This window comes from Phalacrocorax aristotelis, chromosome W (assembly GCF_949628215.1).
Source record: "Phalacrocorax aristotelis chromosome W, bGulAri2.1, whole genome shotgun sequence".
NCBI lineage: Eukaryota > Metazoa > Chordata > Aves > Suliformes > Phalacrocoracidae > Phalacrocorax > Phalacrocorax aristotelis.
The window spans coordinates 26,909,124-26,926,243 of record NC_134310.1 but is presented as its reverse complement, the minus strand read 5'-3'; the positions used below and the strand labels follow the sequence as shown (position 1 = coordinate 26,926,243).

The window sequence follows — 17,120 nt, the reverse complement described above, 5'->3', positions numbered from 1 at the left end:
TGCGCGGCAGGGCTGGGGCCCTGGGCTGCCCACTGGCTGGGGACCTGACTGGAGTACTACAATTTCTGGTAGGCCTGGCGACCATTGCCAGCCTTGTGCCTGCCAGGAGTTGCAGTTCCTGCAGGGATGATGCTCTCAGTGCAGGGGGGATGTGCCGAGGCGGCTCCCGGTGGGCTTCAAAGCAGGCCTGTCGGCATGTTTGTGCTGTGGTAAGCAGGCCAAACTGGTGCAGGAGAGTTACCCCATGGGGGGGATTGGCAGCAGCATTACTTGATTTATCCTGTGTTCGCTGGTAGCTGGATATGAGCCGCTAAAAAAATAATGCCTCTTCGTAAATGCATATTTCTTCTGGGAGGATGACAACATTATCCAGACCCTGGACTGTGCCTGCCTGTTCTCACCACCTCCCACTGTGCCTAGGTTTCAAAGGCCTTTTGAAGGCGCTCCCTTGCCCAGAGAACAAAACAGGGGGCACATGGAAAGGAGGTGTTTGGCAGAGGGGTCTCCCTGTCATAGGCCCTGGCATGCCTCCCTGTCCTTGCTGAAATTCTGGCCTGCTGTGCCAATGCCTGTGAAGGTTTTTCTCCCTTTACTGCTCTGTTAGACCCTTCTGAGATGTGAAGAACCCCCCCTGCATGGTGGTCTGCCCACCACTCTTCAGTGGCCTTCCTTTCTAGACGGTTGTGGCATGTCTGAGGTAAAGTGGATTGGTTGGTTAAGTTCTCTGGGATGGCCTACATGTGCTGCAGGTGCCAGCCATTGTTTCAAGCTCCCTCCTTTTTCTTCAGAGGCCCTCTTATTTGGCTTTGCACTGGTTTGTTTTTATAACACTGCAAGGTGTGAATTTAAGGAAGCAGTAATAGAATTCAACAACTTGAATTCAAGAAGGGTAAAACTCTGCTGCCCCAAGATCTCTGCTGACGCTGCCTGTCACTGCTGAGTGTCCGTGCAGTGTGGTGCACCTGTCCCACTCCAGGCACCGGCATGATTCCCTCATCAGCCCTGGAGAGGCCCAGGACAGGGATGGTCTTTTGGTGTTAGACCAGCTGAGAAGGCCTGTGGGAAGTAAGTGGCAGGGTAATCCAGGCCAATTTCACACTGCATAAAGCATTTGTTTACTCACTGGAACTGTTTCCATTAAATTTAATGGGTAAAAGTGCCACTTTATGGATTTTTTTTTAATTTTCTTCAGATTTCATGAAGTATATCATTAGTATACTTCACTTGCATAGAAAACAAGCATTTTTATTTGCATGGCCTGTTACATTTTGCTAGGGAAATGCAAAAGGAGAATAAATAATTGTTATGAAAATTCCCTTCCCGGTTTGTACTGGTTTTGGCTGGGATAGAGTTAATTTTCTTCACAGTAGCTAGTATGGGGATATGTTTTGGATTTGTAATGAAAACATTGTTGATAATACAGGGATGTTTTAATTATTGCTGAGCAGTACTTACATGGTATCAAGGCCTTTTCTGCTTCCCAGACTGCCCCTCCACCGAGCAGGCTGGGGATATACAAGAAGTTGGGAGGGGCCACAGCTGGGACAGCTGACCCAAACTGACCAAAGGCTTATCCCAGACCATAAGACGTCATGCTTAGCAATAAAAGCTGTGGGGAAGAAGGAGGAAGGGGGGACATTCAGAGAGATGGTGCTTGTCTTCCCAAATCACCGTTATGTGTGATGGAGCCCTGCTTTCCTGGAGATGGCTGAACACCTGCCTGCCCATGGGAAGTAGTGAATGAATTCCTTGCTTTGCTTTGCTTGTGCACGCAGCTTTTGCTTTCCCTATTAAACTGTCTTTATCTCAACCCACGAGTTTTCTCACTTTTACTCTTCCAATTCTCTCCCCCATCCCACTGGGGTGGGGGGAGTGAGAGAGCAGCTCTGTGGGGCTTAGCTACTGGCCAGGGTCAAACCATGGCACTGTTATATCAATCAGACTGTATAGTATGAAAGTGCATTAACTTTGCTAATATATATTACTTCACTTTATACACTGCAATATAATGAGGTAGTGGAATTTTACTGCAGACTTTGGTATTGTTCATGCTTAAGTAGTACAAACTAAAGGACAGCCTGGCCCTGGAAATAAGGGCTTTGCTTCTTGGAAGCTTAGAGCTGTCTGTGAAGGATAAAAGATACCCCTGGACAACCAAGATAATGTCAGCATCCTAGCCCCTCTAGCACATCTTTGAAACCCTCCCAGTGTCACCTGGCATCATAGGTAAATAACTCTAGCAAGACTGACTCCAGGGACATCTGGATCAACAGACAAGCAGCAAGAGTACTGCAGAAATATAGTTGCTTTGCAAAGTTTTACTATGGTTAGTAATCGGTAGTGTGGGTGTTAGTGATTAGTCAAATCATGTTGCACCTAAACGCTTGAAGGGTATAAGGACCCTGTGTAAAACCACATTTGGGGTGCCCCAATTTGAATGGCACACCTCATGTGCATGAATAAATATTTAGTCTTGTAATTCTATACTTTGCGTCCTAGCCTCTCTCCTCGGTTGGCACAGGCCAGTTGCAAATTTTCATAACATAACCTAACTCGGCTCAATACTTGCTGTTGTGCCTTCATCATTCTTTAACAAGCCAAAAACTTAAAAGATTAGGTTGTGACAATGTAAACTATTACAGTTCTGTTACATATTCTGTTACAAAATAATTAGTTGCAAATAAAAATCTACTACTGGAGAGCTGGTTTTGTGACAGCAAAAACTTCACAAACAGCATTTGTGTGACACTTTTGTTAAAGGAGCTTACAAAACAATACTGTTGAGCTCAGCACCCAAAGTTAATTTTGAGATTCTAGACTCAATGACTGTCTCTCCTCTGGTGTCTGTACCGCACCAGAACTCCTGAGTGTTACTGCAATCCAAATAATAAGCTTTGCATTTTTTCCTTTTATCTTCCTGCTGCATTTGGAGCTTCCAGGATGATGCATTCTACAATAGCAGAGACAGCACATGTGAGGAAAGGAAACTGTGCCACTTCTGATGAACAAAGTGATTACAAGGCAAATCCTTATAAAAGCATGAAAGGAGAGAAAGATCTGAGTCATGTGCATGATACTCTTGTATCTTGGCTAGGTGGCGAGGAATAGTGTCGCCAATTTTTCTTTTGCACATCCAATAAATGAATCACAGAATCACAGGTTGGAAGGGAACTCGGGGATCATCTAGTCCAACCTTTCTAGGAAGAGCACAGTCTAGACAAGATGGCCCAGCACCCTGTCCAGATGACTCTTAAAGGTGTCCAACGTGGCCAAGTCAACCACTTCCCTGGGGAGATTATTCCAATGGTTGACTGTTCTCACTGTGAAAAATTTCCCTCTCATATCCAATTGGAATCTCCCCAAGAGCAACTTGTGTCCATTCCCCCTTGTCCTCTCCATGTGACTCCGTGTAAAAAGGGAGTCTCCATCTTCTTTGTAGCTACTCTCCATCTTCTTTGTAGCTACAAATATATATATATAAAAACATATCTATATACACACACAAATATATATACGCACAAATATATACTTCTTCATCCTTGTACGTGTTGACACTGGAAAACTGAGACATAATGCTTGGGTTCTTTTGTCAGTGGCATGAGCAACTACAATTCTTGCAGTCTTTTAGTGTTATGCTGCCGATGGTTTGGCATCACACAGTACTTAACAGCAGTAATTTATAAATGCAAAGTTCAGTACTATTAAAGCAGACAATGTGACATAAAATTCAACCTTCCTCTTTTTTTCTTATGGTAGGAAAGCGATATCTGCTAACAGAAGATGATGTAAATTTGCAAGAATTTCAGTGGATGAAAGTGGCAATTAGAAATTAACGTCATGGCAATAAAGGCATTGGTATTTATTTCATAATCACCATTCTCAATTTTAGCGTGAGTACTAGGAAACTAGAAGACAGTCAAAGATATTATAATGACACAAAATTGACACCATTTAAAGCAACAACTTGTATCTTCCTCTTGCAAATTGTAGCTAAAGATATCAGAAGACCTGAGGCTTTGTAGAATGAAACAATATTAGTTATGCTGTGTTGGAAAATGTGGATAAACTTTCAAGTATGCAAGGTATTTACATAAGACCTGAAATGTTTGTGTCTTTGCTTTTCCGATTTCATCCAATAGTCTAATAGAAAACACCATTTCTGTCTACAAAACTTACTTCAACTATATCTTCAGCAGACAAGGTTAATGCAAAGCCAAATAGCTACTTAACTGTCCAGAGAAGGTCTATGCCAGTAATTGTCTTTTAATCTGATCTGTAAATTTAGCTAGCTTATTCTTTTAGCTTTTTTTTTCCTTTTACCTAATAAAACTTCTCAGTTGTACACCCAATTCCAGATGATGTCTGTAAACTCAGAATATGAAAAACAAGTTTAGGTTTTCCAAACTGACGAAAGAGCAACATCAATGGATTTTCCCTGATGGGAATTTTGTCATGCTGGTTTAAAGCGTATACAAGTTCTTTTCTTTAAGGAACGTAAATATAAACATAAATATTCCTTCAAATTTAAGTAAGATTAGGTAAAAATTGACTGTCTAATCACATGCAGGTGTTCTAGTGATACAAAAACCTTTTACTTTAACAATTGTTCCAAAGGACGTAGTTAATTTAAAAAAAAATTTTTTAGTGGCAAGGAAGAGACAAATATCAAATTTTGTTTTATATAAACCAGTCTTCTGAGACAGAGAGGAAGGTAAAGTCAAAATGGCAATTTTTCTATATTAAGTAATAGTGGAATTTAAATCTGGCAGTGGCAAGTCATAATGTTGTTATATTTTTTTGTGATGACGACGTGCTCATACCGGTGACAATTCATCCTGTACTTCAGATATATTTAATTTATTGCTATGGGTCAATCACTCTTGCTAAAACAGGTTTGTAGAAGCCAAATATTTGGCTTTACAGGTCACAACTGACCTTTTTGTTGTTGTCCAAAAAGTAGCCTCTGAGAACTGATGAAAACAATGTGCTAGCCACCTATTTGTGTGTACCTGTGCATGGTTTCTGTACTCAGTGTTTAGCCTAACACTTGAAAGATGGGAAAAAGTAATTAAGGCTAGTAATAAATTTTGGGTTAGAAATTGAAAAAGCAATAATAACTACTCTTATACAGAATATATAATAGCTATTATTTATTATAGTTTTAATTAAACTAGTCCATTATCTGTAACAGTTGTATTATTAGCTACAACAGTTAAAGTTAACTACACTAGTTATAGTTATAATAACTATTATGTGTTCTTTACAAATACAGTTTGTATCCCAGGTGTTTTTAAACTTTTCTGCATCTTTGAACACAACACAAACATTATGTATACATACCTATATACATATATTCTTCTGCATTCACAGGATTCAGCCCTGCATTTCAGTCTTGAGTAAGGACTCGTATTTGCACATAGCAACAGATATGCATCTAAGAGCTGAATAGGTTGTTCACTGGGGTGCTCGCTTTGCCCCTCTTGTGGAGGTTACTAGCTTGGAAACAGCAGTGACCCAGGAGCTGCTGCAGAAAAATCCATTGCCCTGTCCGAAAGGGGGGGGGGGGGGGGGGCAGCACCATTAGAGGAACGGGGCTGCCAGGTGTACATGTGATTTTAACCTTGTGTATGTCTGAATCAGAGCCTTGCGATTACCAACTAAAGGACTGGTATTTGTGCGTGCTTTGTCATAGGAAAACATGCTAGATAGAGAAAACTTTTTTGGGGGGAAAGGTGAGCAACTCTAAATTTATGGCTGTGTATAGAAATATATAGATTATGTACTAGGCCCTTTGTGTTTGCATCAATTATGAAGGAGTTTACATCTTTTGTACTAACAGTGTTGAGTCAAAGTTCTTATGCTAGTTTGAATGCCAAATGGGATTGTGTTCGTTTGTTTGGGGTGGTTGGTTTTTTTTTAAAAAAAAGGAAGAAAATGTCTCTTACAAAAGCTTCCTTCCTCTTTAAAATTTGTGTATTACCTGATATGACCCACTTGAGGAGGGCTATAAACTGAAAGACTCGGGGGGGGGGGGGGGGGCGGCGGGGACCAAAGTGGCAATGCTAATGCCATCACATACAACAGGGGACTAAGCCAGGCCAACCAGAGCAGCAACAAAGGTGCATTAGCTCCCTTGAGAGATGACAATCAGAATACCGACCACCTCAAGGGTGTGCATGGCTATAGTGGGTCCTCGTGCACCCCTCCAAGGAAACCTGTGTGCTCAAGTACCTCTCTGAAATGCCTGTACACCAACAGCAGCATGGGGAATAATCAGGAGGAACTAGAGATCTGTGTGCCATCGCAGGGCCACGATCTCATTTCAATTACAGAGACATGGTGGGATAGCTCACATGACTGGAATGCTGTCATGGATGGCTACAGGCTTTTCAGAAAAGACAGACCAGAAAGGCGAGGTGGGGAGGGAGCAACTGGAATGTATCGAGCTCTGCCTAGGGGTGGAGGAAGAACGAGTCGAGAGCTTATGGGTAAAAAATTAAGGGGCAGGCAAATATGGGTGATACTGTTGTGGGCATTTGCTACAGGCCACCTGATCAGGAAGACGAAGTTGACGAGGCCTTCAACAGACAGCTGGAAGTAGCCTCACAATCGCAGGCCCTGGTTCTCATGGGGAACATCAACCACCCTGATATTTGCTTGAAAAGCAACACGGCAAGCCACGCACGATCCAGAAGGTTCCTGTGTAGCAGCGAGGCTAACATTTTGACACAGGTGGTGGAGGAGCCAACGGGGCAAGATGTACTGCTGGATCTTATCCTAACAAACAAGGAAGGGCTGGCTGAGGATGTGAGAGTTGGGGGTAGCCTTGGCTGCAGTGACCATGAGAATGTGGAGTTCAGGATCCTGTGTGGTAGAAGCAGGGCAAAAGGTAGGATCACAACCTTGGAGTTCAGGAGAGCCAACTTTGGCCTCTTCAAAGATCTGCTTGGAGGAATTCCATGGGCTAGGGCTCTAGAAGGTAGTGGTGTCCAAGAGAGCTGTACCACTTCAAGCTCAAGATCAGTGCATCCCTAGGAGGAAGAAGTCAAGCAAAGGAGCCAGGAGATCCGCGTGGATGGCCAAATTGCTTCTAGAGACACTCAAATGGAAGATGGAGGTTCACAGTATGCGGAAAAAGGAACTGGCCACTTGGGAGGAATATAGGAACATTGTCAGTGTATGCAGAGATGCAATGAGGAAGGCCAAGGCCCACTTGGAACTAAATCTGCAAGGGATGTCAAGGATAACAAGAAGGGCTTCTTTAAATACATCAGCAGTAAAAGGAAGACTGGGGATACAGCAGGCCTGCTGCTGAACGAGGTGGGGGCCCTGGTGACGCAGGCAGAGTTACTGAATGCCTTCTTTGCTTTGGTCTCTACTCCTAAGGCTGGCCCTCAGGCATCTCAGCCCCCAGAAGAGAGAGAAGAAAATCTGGAGAAAGGAAGACTTCCACCTGGTTGAGAAGGATTGGGTCAGAGATCACCTATGCAAATTGGATCCTCGCAAATCCATGGGCCCCGATGGGGTGCACCCATGAGTGCTGAGGGAGCTGGCGGGTGTTCTTGCTGAGCCACTCTCCACCACCTTTGAAAGGTCGTGGAGGACAGGAGAGGTGCCCGAGGACTGGAGGAAAGCAAATGTCACTCAGAAAGTCTTCAAAAAGGGCAAGAAGGAGGACCTGGGAAACTATAGGCCAGTCAGCCTCACCTCCATCCCTGGAAAGGTGATGGAGCAGTTCATCCTGGAGGTCATCTCCAGGCATGTAGAGGAAAAGAAGGTTATCAGGTATAGTCAACATGGATTCACCAAGGGAAGATCATGCTTAACCAACCTGATAGCCTTCTGTGATGGCGTGACTGGCTGGGTCGAGGAAGGGAGAGCAGTGGATGTTGTCTAACTTGATTTCAGTAAGGCATTCGACACTGTCTCCCATAGCATCCTCATAGATGAGCTAAGGAAGTGTGGGTTGGATGAGTGGAGAGTGAGGGGGATAGAGAACTGGCTGAACAACAGAACTCAGAGGGTCGTGACCAATGGGGCAGAGTCTGGATGGAGGCCTGTAACTAACTAGTGGTGTTCCCCAGGGGTCTGTGCTGGGTCAAGTCCTGTTCAACATAGTCATCAATGACCTGGGCGATGGGAACTGCTTGAGCAAGTCCAGCGGAGAGCTACCAAGATGATCAGGGGACTGGAGCATCTCCCTTATGAGGAAAGGCTGAAAGACTTGGGCTTGTTCAGACTGGTCAAGAGAAGACTGAGGGGGGATTTCATCAATACCTATAAATATCTAAAGGGTGGGTGTCAGGATGATGGGACTAGGCTCTTTTCAATAGTGCCCAATGACAGGACAAGGGGCAATGGGCACAAGCTGGAACACAGGAAGTTCCACCTGAATATGAGGAAAAACTTCTTTACTTTGAGGGTGACGGAGCAGTGGAACAGGCTGCCCAGAGAGGTTGTGGAGTCTCCTTCCCTGGAAATATTCAAATCCCACATGGACTTAGCCCTGTGCACCCTGCTGTAGGTGTACCTGGTCAAGCGGGGGGGGGTTGGACGAGATGATCTCCATAGGTCCCTTCCAACCCCTACCATTCTGTGATTCTGTGATATATTCCATCATATACACAATGGAATTAAGTTCACAATAAGCATTGTCTCAGTTTTTCAAGTCTGCTCTGACATTACGGGGACACCTAGACATGCTTCTTTGTGGGAAACTTTATGCCTTTTTATTGGTGAAAAATCCAAGCTTTCTGCTGCATTGAACCTCCATTTTTCAGGTACCGAGCATACAACACAGATAATGGAATTGTCTATAGACTGCTTCTATAACGTGTTTTACTTTCAGATGCGTATTTTTAAAGTATTAAAGAAAAATGGAATGATTCTCAAAAGTGAATTTAAAATTTTACTGCATTTATGTCAGACTTCATCTGATGTGGAACGAGCCAGGAAATTTATTCACAGGTTCTTTTAACAATTCAGGTAACACTGTTTTCTGTCTTTATTTTTTTGCTTTTATCAGATCATCTCAGGTTATGTTCTGCAACTGAGGGTTTGCCCTAATTCACTGGATATCTGTATAGTTAATCTCTTAAACTAAGGATGTATTTTCATTTACTTTGGGTCTTCCAACCCTTCGGAGACTCTCAGATCAAAGGAGGGTCAAGCTACAGAGGCAAACCGTTGTCCTGAATGGTAAGCCATACAGAAACTTCAGCTGTCAGCTGAGAGGTAGTGGTATGTTCAGTTGTTTGGGTTTTTTTAGTGTAAGAGACAAAAAGTTGATGTATTTTAGCAGGTACTGTTGCTAAAATCACAGAATCACAGGTTGGAAGGGAACTCAGGGATCATCTAGTCCAACCTTTCTGGGAAGAGCACAGTCTAGACAAGATGGCCCAGCACCCTGTCCAGCCAAATCTTAAAAGAGTCCAATGTGGCCAAGTCAACCACTTCCCTGGGGAGATTATTCCAATGGTTGACTGTTCTCACTGTGAAGAATTTCCCTCTCATGTCCGATTGGAATCTCCCCAAGAGCAACTTGTGTCCATTCCCCCTTGTCCTCTCCATGTGACTCCATGTAAAAAGGGAGTCTCCATCTTCTTTGTAACTACCCCTTAAGTACTGGTACAAGGTGATGAGATCCCCTCTGAGCCTCCTTTTCTCAAGGCTGAACAAACCCAGTTCTCACAGCCTATCCTCGTATGGCAGGCTTCCCAGTCCTTTGATCATCTTGGTGGCCCTTCTCTGGACCCCTTCCAGCCTGTCCACATCCTTTTTGTATAGAGGGGACCAGAACTGTACACAGTACTCCAGGTGTGGCCTGACAAGCGCTGAGTAGAATGGGATGATGACTTCTTTATCTCTGCTGGCAATGCCCTTTTTGATGCAACCCAGCATCCTGTTGGCCTTCTTGGCTGCAGCAGCACGCTGTTCGCTCATGTTGCGCTTTCTGTCCACCAGGACCCCCAGGTCCCTTTCCACAGATCTGCTCTCCAGCCAGGTGGATCCCAGTCTGTGCTGCACTCCTGGATTATGTTTTCCCATGTGCACGATCTTACGCTTCTCCTTGTTAAACTTCATAAGGTTCTTGCTGGCCCACTCTTCCAGCCTATCCAATCTCCCTGCAGAGCAGCTCTCCCTTCTGGAGTGTCTATGTCATGGTTTCAGCTGGGATAGAGTTAATTTTCTTCACTCTAGCTGGTATAGTGCTGTGCTTTGAAATTAGCAGGGAAAAAAAAATCCTGTTGAGATAACACACAGATGTTTAGGCTGTTGCTGGGTAGCGCTTATACTAGTCAAGGACATGTCCAGCCTCCCATGCTCTGCTGGGTGCACAAGAAGCTGGGAGGGGAGGGGGCACAGCTAAGAGAGCGGATTCAAACTGACCAAAGGGATATTCCATATCATGTAACGTCATGCCCAGTATGTTACCTGGGAGGGGCTGGCCGGGGGAGGGAGGGAGCAATCGCGGCTCGGGGACGGGCAGCGTCGGTTGGCGGGTGGTGAGCGGCTGTATCGTTCGTGTTTCTGCGTTTTTTTTCCCTGTTTTCCCTTTCCTTCCTTTTCCCTTTTATTATATTAACATTATTGTCATTATTATCATAATCATTTATCATCATCATTTTATTGTAATCATTAAACTGTGCTTATCTCAACCCACAAGTTCTTTTGCTCGTCCGATTCTCTTCCCCATCCCACAGGGGTGGGGGGGGGGATGTGAGCGAGCGGCTGCGTGGTGTTCAGTTGCCAGCTGAGGCTGAACCACAACAGTCTATTTTTGGCGCCCAAGGTGGGGCACGAAGGGTTTGAGATAATAACAGTTGCTGGTCACAGCATTGATTCATCTGCTCGCAGTATTAGTTTGTCCAGTCTTTACCATGCCGATTGTAAAGTACATGTTAAAAATTGCTGTTGGTTTTGTCAGTTTGCTGTGCTCTGCAGTGATTAGAGATATTTTGCCTAGGAGACTTGTTATTAAAACACTGGACTGTTATCGGTTATTTAGGTTTTGCATGGAAGCCGTTACTGTACTACAGCTACCACCTCATGGAGGCAATTAGCAATTATACCTCCTCCTCTGAGGAGTTTTTTATGGAGGAAATACAGAATGGCACCGTAGCTACTATCTTATGTAATGCCTCCTCCTTCATTACAACAACTTTTCAGTATCTTGAACATCCTTGTGTAGTTAAGATACATCTGTTGATATTGCTTTGGCAGGTGGTATCAGATCTGTCTAAGGTTAATAAGCAAGTTATGAATATAATCCAGAGATCGGTCCCAAGGCTCGATAGCTATGCGTGGCAGGGTATGTGGGAAAGTATGGGCAAATGCCTAAGATGGTGGGCACCCCCAGTGTCGTGGGGCTTCACCCCTGAACAAGTGCAGAATCCTGAAAAATTAGTAGAACATTTGGAGGAAGTATGTTGTCACCCAGGCAATTCCAGAGAGATACAAATCACTGCCATGTGCTGGGGTCTGGCTTATGCCTATAGGGCCCTATTTAACACTATTCAGTACCCCCAAGGGAAAGAGAAGGGAGCTACTCCAACCCCCGTGACAAGCACTGCGGCCACTCAAACCCCCACGATAGACTCTGCAGCTACTCCAACCCCAGTGACAAGCACTGCGGCCACCCAACCCCCTACGACAGATACTGCAGCTACTCCAACCCCAATGACAAGCACTGCGGCCACCCAACCCGCCACGACAGATACTGCAGCTACTCCAACCCCAGCGACAAGCACTGCGGCCACCCAACCCGCCACGACAGACACTGCAGCTACTCCAACCCCAGTGACAAGCACTGCGGCCACCCAACCCGTCGCGACAGATACTGCAGCTACTCCAACCCCAGAGACAAGCACTGCGGCCACCCAACCCGCCGCGACAGATACTGCAGCTACTCCAACCCCAGTGACAAGCACTGCGGCCACCCAACCCGCCACGACAGATACTGCAGCTACTCCAACCCCAGTGACAAGCACTGCAGCCACCCAACCCGCCACGACAGATACTGCAGCTGCTCCAACCCCAGTGACGAGCACTGCGGCCACCCAACCCGCCACGACAGATACTGCAGCTGCTCCAACCCCGGTGACGAGCACGGCGGCCGCTCAAACCCCCACGACAGGCACTGCAGCTACTCAAACCCCAGTGCCAAGCGTTGCAGCTAAACCAGAGGACCAACCTGTGCCAGTATCAGTCGCCCCTATACGCAAGAAGAAATCATGGAAGAGAAGGTCAACTCGTTTAGAAAGAGATTTCGAGGAACCTGGGCCATCACGAGAAGAGGAGGAGGAGGAGGAACCATGTGTACAAGAAACGGAAACTACCCGATCTCTATCCTTGAGGGAGTTGCGGGATATACGGAAAGATTTCAGCCGTCATTCAGGTGAGCACGTTATCACCTGGCTGCTCCGATGCTGGGATAATGGGGCCAGTAGTTTGGAATTAGAGGGGAAGGAAGCCAAACAACTGGGATCCCTCTCTAGGGAAGGGGGTATTGATAAAGCAATTGGAAAAGGAACACAAGCCCTCAGCCTCTGGAGGCGGCTCCTGTCTGCGGTGAGAGAGAGGTATCCCTTCAAAGAAGATATTGTATTTCGCCTAGGAAAATGGATGACCATGGAGAAAGGCATTCAGCATCTAAGGGAATTAGCTGTGCTTGAGGTGGTTTATGGTGACCTGGACGATCAACGGTCCTCCAAAGATCCAGATGAAGCTGAGTGCACACGACCCATGTGGCGGAAGTTTGTACGGAGCGCACCATCCTCGTATGCAAACTCATTGGCATTGGTGTGTGGTTTTTGTTTTGCTTTTTTGATTGAGATCTGTTTCATTGAGACAGGACCTGAAGTACTTGCAGGGCTTAATAACCAATGGATAGTAACGTACAGTACCACTTCTTCAGACTGTGCTGCAGAAATTCAGACTCACTACCTCTGGCATTTTATTTGGGTATTCCCAACACACAGTGTGATTGAAGTGGAACGTAAAATATACTTTCTCTTTGTTCTGCTACTCTGTCATAACTCAAGCCCTTGTGCTGATCTGTTCATTGTTTGATAGCAGAAACTTCTTTCAGGTTCATGGTGGTGGTACTTTACCCAAAGATATTTTTAATATCTTTTATCATTAATAAAAGCTGCAAGCTGTATTTCTACTAAGCTTTTGGAGTTGCTATTAGTCGGTGACTTCTGCTTGCATTAACTTAGAGGTCACAATCTGTCATTTAAAAAAATAACAAAATAGTGGGAATCTCTGGGAAATTTCTGTTTAATTTTTAAGTGAGCTTTCGATCATACTGAGTCACGGTATTTTAGAGGTTACTTGACAGTGGGACGGTCAGGGAACGCAGAGGGTTAAATGTTGAACTTGTGAGGATGGGGCTTATTCCAGTAGGAAGACCTGCTAAATGATGCACACAGTAAGGATGCTAACTGTCCTAACTTTCTTTGAACTTGCTCTATTTGTATGTTTATTCTCCAGAATTTGCATATTTTTTTTCTGAGTACATTGTTCCATATTTTGATGAATATGTTGTTTAAAAAGGGCCATTATGAAAGTATTGTGTTTGCTAAGGCAAATGCATTTTGAGGAGGGTGCTTCCCACTGTAAGTGTGTGCATGTGTATAAATATATATTTTAATGAATATGGCGAATTGGTTTATGGTTTTAGAGTGCCAAACGTGATATAAATCAGTGTAGATGTTAATGAGCTACACTGTAGTGTGTAATAAAAATGGAAGGCTTTATCTGTTTTATATTTGCAATGTTATTCTTACCATCCTCAGTTGCACAGAATTGTGATTATACAGGTGGGGTTTTTTCCTAAACCCTCTTCTCTGAAGGCTTAACTTCTCTTTGTTTTTTAATTTCCTATAGCTTTTTGTTTTACATGGTTTTCTGGAACAGGAAGTTCTTCAATGAATTTATTTGGCAATTCTTCATTTGTGTCAGAGACGGGAACTCCCCCCCACCCCCCCGGGCTGGGATGCCTCTCAGGGTAGATTTTGTGAGGAATGAAAGATAATCTGCTGACGATTTCATGAGGATTCAAAGGCCTGATTTTGCGAGGTTTGCCAGACGTACGCTGACAAATGCCAGCACATAAAAGTGAGTAATTTGTGAAACTCATGGAAAGGGAAATTTTAGTCACAGGTTAACCTTGGGGTGGGTATGTGTACAAGTCGACTATATATATTAGCCCTATTCTTCTAAACCGTTGACCAAGTCTGAGACTAAGATTGGACCTAGCCGCACCTAGACTTCTCTCTGAAAGAAGTTTAGAAAGCAAGGGGGTCTATTCTGAACCTCATGACTCAACGGGAGGGTCCTTATCCCCTGCATCCACAAGCCCATTCTAACTCAAGTATACCTCAATTTTCCTTTGTGCAATTCTTCTATGTAATAGAGTGAACCTTGCCATTCTTGAATCTTTAACTAAGTTGCTGTTGATTGCAAAAAGTTCCATCACATTGCTGTTTAAAATTGGCTAATGCTGTTAAGAATTATACAACATAATATTGTGATCTATCTCCAAAATATTAATAAATCTTAGATTGCTAACTAAAGCTGTTTAACAAATCATATGCCAGACAGAAGAGTACTCTTTTTCCTTTGATAAGAAAGCAGGCTGGAGTCTTCTCTTGGTTTCTTTTACTAGTGTACACACACAAAGTAGCTACTGCAATATTAAGTCAAATGCTTCAAATCAGTTTGGTGCTTTTTGAGGATAAGGGAGACTCATCTGACCTGATTAAAAAGACTCTCTATGAGAAAATCTAAAATTTAGTATGGGGTAAGCTTTTCAAGCAAATCCCTTTATTTGAAATTTGTTGAATGTGCAGCACTTGGTCCCTTGACAAATCTAAGGTTCTAAAAGTTGAGACTGAGACATTGTAAAAATAACTAGATCAGAGCCTGCATGCAGTGTTGTGGAGCATGTGTGTTAGCGAGGAGCTTTTAGATAGTTTACCTAAAATGGTGGAAGGTTTGATCATGTGTTTAAAAGACTGGATTGCTTTCTGGGCAGTTGGAAAGAATGAGAGTGGCTTTGTTAAGTATCCAGAATTTAGTTTTAGATTTGTATGAAAATAATAGTACAGTAAGACCATCCAGCTTACCCTAAGTTAAAGTTTTTGAAATGTATTAATTTTTTTAACATGTTTCAATTTGCGTTCTTATTTTGAAACAGACTTACTGAGTTCATACTACATTGAATTTTTAATTTTTTTTTCAGTCACTAGATGTACAGCCTTAAATATTTGAATTGAGTAACACTACTGTATTTTTGGTAGATGCTTTGGAAGTTCTGGTAGAAATGAAAAAACAAGGTATAGCTTTCAATAAAGAAACCTGTCTACTTCCATTTGCAATATGCTACAAGCTGGTAAGTGTTTTCAGTTTACATGAAGAAGAAGTACTTGAAATGCCTTTTCTGTGTCTTCCCTTTTTGGGATTATAAATTTCCATATATTTCCAGGCATTATTTCTTATCTAACTTTAGACATATTTAAGTCATAAATTGTTTCATTGTACATATATGGTGCACATATATAACTTCCCATACAAACTAATGTCACAAAGCAAATCTCTAAAAAAATTACATGGACATAAGCACTAAGGAACAAATTTGATACAGCCTTTGTTTAGCTGATAACATTTTTTCTCTCGGATCAGTGCATGTCTTCAGAGTATACTCTGTGCTTGAGCCACAATATTGGTTTTCTGGTCTAGCTTCCTTAAGAGACAAGGCATATATGATATTTTCTGATTGTCAGACATTTCCCATCCATTTCTCCCCCCCCCCCAGTAGTAAAACAAAACAAAAACCACACACACACTTTTACACGTGCCTAATTTAAGAATAGTAGCACAAGTGAGATTTCTCCCATTTTTGGCTAGGCATATCCCATGCCTTAATCAATTAACATCATAGAGGTGACTTTCCACTGGCACACAGAGAGTTTTGAAGACACATTATTGCACAGAATATTTTTTACTTATTATACACTGGGCATGATTAATATCTTGAGATAATAGCACACACGACATTTTATAGATGTTCAAAAAACAAGTCCTTAAGCTTCTTCAACGCTAAACCGGCCAAGTTCCAGAGCTGATGAATATCACACTACTTCTACAGGGTTCAGAGGGAGTTTGAAGTACAGAGTAACATGATAAATCTGTTGGTGCAAACAATCCAAGGGATTTCAGAGGACTGCTAGATAAAAACTCAGAGCTCATCCACCCGAGGGTGTTGAGAGAGCTGGCTGACATCATTGCAAGGCCACTCTCCATAATCTTTGAGAAGTCATGGAGAACGGGGGATGTCCCAGGGGACTGGAGGAAGGCAAATGTTACCCCTATCGACAAGAATGGCTCGATGGAGGATCCGGGTAACTAAAGGCCCATCAGCCTTACTTCAATCCCTGGGAAAATTATGGAATTAATCCTCTGGGGGGCCATCACAAGTCAAATGAAGCACGTGACTGGGAAAAGCCAACATGGCTTCACTAAAGGCAGATCGTGCTTGACAAACCTGGTGGCCTTCAATGACAAAGCGACTTGCCTGGTTGACATGGGGCGGGCGGTGGGCATTGTCTACCTGGACTTCTCCAAGGCCTTTGATACGGTCCCCCACAGTCTCCTCCTGGAGAAATTGATGCGTTATGGCCTAGACAAGTGGTCTGTGCAGTGGGTGGGGAACTGGCTGACAGGCCGCACCCAAAGGGTGGTGGTAAATAGCTCTTTCTCAAACTGGCAACCTGTCACTAGTGGGGTCCCCCAGGGATCGATATTGGGCCCAATGTTATTCAATATCTTTATAAGCGATCTGGATAATGGCATCAAGTGTAGCCTGATGAAGTTTGTGGATGACACCAAGTTGAGTGGGGAAGTAGACACTCCAGAAGGGAGAGCTGCTCTGCAGGGAGATTGGATAGGCTGGAAGAGTGGGCCAGCAAGAACCTTATGAAGTTTAACAAGGAGAAGCGTAAGATCGTGCACATGGGAAAACATAATCCAGGAGTGCAGCACAGACTGGGATCCACCTGGCTGGAGAGCAGATCTGTGGAAAGGGACCTGGGGGTCCTGGTGGACAGAAAGCGCAA

The 17,120-nt window shown here is 43.9% G+C and overlaps 1 long non-coding RNA gene across 1 annotated transcript in view; it reads left to right on the top strand.

Moving 5' to 3' along the window:
* LOC142049855 (uncharacterized) overlaps positions 1-17,120 on the top strand; it is a 704,768-nt gene that overhangs the window by 490,918 nt on the left and 196,730 nt on the right. The window lies entirely within an intron of this gene.